This window comes from Diadema antillarum, unplaced genomic scaffold, assembly GCF_040938485.1.
Source record: "Diadema antillarum isolate AM-2024a unplaced genomic scaffold, OU_Dant_1.0 scf00000071, whole genome shotgun sequence".
Classification (NCBI taxonomy): domain Eukaryota; kingdom Metazoa; phylum Echinodermata; class Echinoidea; order Diadematoida; family Diadematidae; genus Diadema; species Diadema antillarum.
In genome coordinates, this window is record NW_027270960.1 from 13,098,705 (window position 1) to 13,102,639 (window position 3,935).

A 3,935-nucleotide genomic window follows, 5' to 3' on the forward strand; every position below is an offset into this window, starting at 1 on the left:
GGAAACTCGGGAGACGAAAAGAAATATACACTGTATTTGGGACTTGGAAATCTGTTATGCATGGGGAATTTTCTTGCGCCAGTAGCTATGTAAAACAGAGAACAAAAGTTTGTTGTATATAAGCCTATCTGATATCTCAAATGTCATATTAACCGGTTTTCCTTGAAAGTACAAAAGTACAATTTCCTTGCGGAGTTAAATGAGTCTAGACATCCTCAAAATATGACACCATGTAATTAGAAATGGGGAAAAAATAAGACAAAAAGAACCCTGTGGAGGTATCGGGGATCGAACCCGAGGCCTCTCGCATGCAAAGCGAGCGCTCTACCACTGAGCTATACCCCCTGATGCTGTGCGTGGGAGATGCATTTAATTCCATATTAGACGAAAGGGGGGGGGGGGGGGCGGTGAGATTGTGCTCTGTGCACTGTGAACACTTCATGCGCATTGTGCAGTATAGATAAATCAATAAATGACTACACACACACACACACACACAAACACACATAATATATATACATATATATATATATATATATATATATATATATATGTATATATATATATATATATGTTTTTTGTTTAATCATGACTTCATTCAAGTTCAAGTAAGTGTGAGAATAAAAAATATACAAAAGAACCAGGTCCACCGTTTCATTCAAAACGAATGGCAGGTTTAGACACGTACATGGGGATACAAAACAACAATATTAGAGTTTACATTATTGCAACCCATATCACACATAGAATATCAGATATTACCGGTGATCAATCAATACAAACAATCAATACATAATACTATTTCTGTGTTACAATAACAGCAGTGATGTAGTTATCATCCGCAGTATTAATACAATAATCCGCATTAAAACATAATATAATAAATTATACAAATACACATATAGGCCTATATATATGCATATACATACATATACACACACATACATATATACAAAAAAAAAAACCCACATAAACCTTATTGTCATCATCATCTCATCAAATCTTCACCAACGTTAATCTTTATTTGGCTCTGTGCCCCATACCCCCTACCACATATTATAATTATCAGAACCCATCTTATTTACAACTATAAATCTTTTTCAACCTAAAACCAAAAACTATAAACAAACATTTCTACATTTTTTTTTCAATTACCCATTCACCCATAATATTACAGTGCATCAATACTAATCTCATCTCAACTTTCCAAACATATCATTTAACCTCAAATTCCTTTCCTTTCCCAACAAAAAACAAAACATAAAAAAAATGCGAAATCCAAACCAGCCGCAGCGGCAGAATAAACTTTCACCCGCTATCCCCATCTCATACCTGCGGCTACCCTCCTCCTCCCCCCCCCCCCCCCCCTCCCGGGAAAAAAAGAATCTACAGCCAATACCACATATAAACCGTAAATATCTGCGCCTGTATATTATACAAACAATAAATATCTATATCAATAATTATAACATACCTCAAACAATATTCTACAATTGTATCACATACATAACACATGATTACAAACATGTGTCTTACAGACCGGCAAACATATTCCTGTACTTCCACGTCGGCTTCATAGTGGGTGTGAATATTGCATAACTATTAAGTCATGGATCTAGGTGCCGTACCTCCCCCCAAGCTCTCTCTTTCCTGGCATAAAATATTGAAAAAGAGGAGAGTATGGCGAGTTTAGAGAGTGTCTGGAAAAATTCGTTTGGACGAATCTTTGAACCTGTTGTTCTCAGAATTCGCTTTAAACGGCTTTTGTTCCCCCGGTCTATTAGGCCCCTTTCCCCGACTTCTATCGCGTGGAATGACACTGAGTAGCCCTTATCCTGGATGTCCCGCACAATTGAATTATACTTTTCTACTTTTCTTTGATGTGCATCCTTGAGGTTCATTTCAAAGGGAACAGTTAGTTCAACAATCGTGATATCTTGTTCTTCCTTAAGGATAACTAAATCTGGGCGCAAACTTGTAGTGAGAATATGGGGAGGTATGGTGCCCCCGGCGATTGAGTGCCCCTCTATTAGTCAGTGTAAATCGTCCCGTTGGACAGATTTTCAAGAAATGTTTTATATATACCTCAGCAGGTTGTTATGACGCCACTCGTATCTATCTAGAAAAACTGGGCAGTTTGAAAGTATATGATGCAAAGTGCCAGTGGTGCCCAGGCAGAAGACACATTTATCACTGAGGCGTTTACCCCAGGTGTGCAAGTTTGTGTAGGAGGGCAGAGAATCTATACACGCATTGATAATGAAACTGAGAACTCTTTTGGGGAGGTTATACGTGATCGATTTCCATGTTAGATTCTCATTTTCCAGTAACAGTAATGATGTGAATTTCCCCTGCACTAAGAGTGGCGCTACTCGATCAGTCCAGTATTTCACTGTATCCTCCTCTATTACCTGCTTAACCATTTTCTTTACTGCGTTCCATGAGCTTGTCTGCACATTAACTAAATTTTCCACTTTACCATGAGTTACGTTACAATTCACAACAGTGGACTGTTTACGTGCCCAATTTGACTCTCTTTCAATGGCGGAGTCAATCGCTTGGTTAACGACACTATCAGCTTTGACTCTCGATCTGGTGAAAGCTAGAGATTGAGACTGGCGGTAGATGTCAGATAGGCTGGGGATGTTGAGACCATGGGGTAAGTGAACAATGGCGATGTTAGCAACACGAGCGGGAACACCTAATCATTTTTTCAGATATTTGTCTGTCATTACATCGAGTTTTATATATATATATATATATATATATATATATATAGTATATATATATATATATATATATATATATATATATATATATATATATATAAGTATAATTATATACATATATGCATATCATCCAACTACACAAATATATTTCAGAGCAATAAAGAAATTTCTGTTCGTGTTGAGAAAAGTACAGCAATGAATGAAAGACAACTAAAGTACCTTTTACTGACATTACAAAGACCTTGAGTATTTAGTGAACCGATGTATCAACAAAACGCAAAGTTTAAATGTTCATCAGGACTTTATATTCAACCTCCGAAGGGCTTTACCAAAACCAAAATAAAGTCGGAAGGGGTGCAATGACAATGTTATTTTAACACCATGTGATTAGGAAGGGGGAAAAATATTACAAAAGAACCCTGTGGAGGTATCGGGGATCGAACCCGAGGCCTCTCGCATGCAAAGCGAGCGCTCTACCACTGAGCTATACCCCCTTGATGCTACATGTCGGAGATGCGTTTCATTTCATATTAGACGGGGGGGGGGGGGGGGGAGGGGTGCACTGTGAACACTTCATTCGTATTGTGCAGTATACATTAATAAATAAATGTATCATCCAACATACACAAATATATTTGAGAACAATAGGCGTTTTCACATCAGCCCCATAAAAATTCAAGCTCGAGATATTCTTTAATTTCCCAAGTCAGAAAATAGCGCGCTATTTCGAAACATCGGGCTGATGTGAAAACGCCTGATGAGGAAATTTTTGTTCGTGTTGAGAAAAGTATGTACATTGTACGTAGTATTATTAAATAGGAGCCTGCATATCATTATATCACAGCAATGTATGGAAGACAACCCAAGTGCCTCTTAATCCTTGACATCACAAAGACCTTGACAATTTGAACCGATATATCAACAAAATGCAAAGTTGAAATGTTCAGAAGGACATCTATTCATTTTTAACCTCCGAAGGGTTTAACAAAACCAAAATAAAGTCGGAAGGGGTGCAATGACGCGTATGGTTATTTGAACACCATGTTCAATGTTTAAAAGCGGAAAGAGACAGCGATGCACACGTGGTAAAAGAAATAAAGGAGCACCCGAGACAAAACAAGATTGAATACGGGGGAAATAACAGTTTTACCTGAGGAAGTTGTCTGGAAACCTCAAGTGTGTTGATTCAAAGTTTTGGAAAGTTAG

The 3,935-nt window shown here is 37.7% G+C and overlaps 2 non-coding genes across 2 annotated transcripts; both read right to left on the reverse strand.

Annotated features, from left to right (window-relative positions):
• Window positions 1–273: 273 nt before the first annotated feature.
• On the reverse strand, window positions 274–345 carry Trnaa-ugc (transfer RNA alanine (anticodon UGC)). The gene has a single exon. It is a non-coding gene; the product is annotated as a tRNA-Ala (tRNA).
• Window positions 346–3,151: 2,806 nt separating this feature from the next.
• Trnaa-ugc (transfer RNA alanine (anticodon UGC)) lies at window positions 3,152–3,223 on the reverse strand. The gene has a single exon. It is a non-coding gene; the product is annotated as a tRNA-Ala (tRNA).
• Window positions 3,224–3,935: the final 712 nt, after the last annotated feature.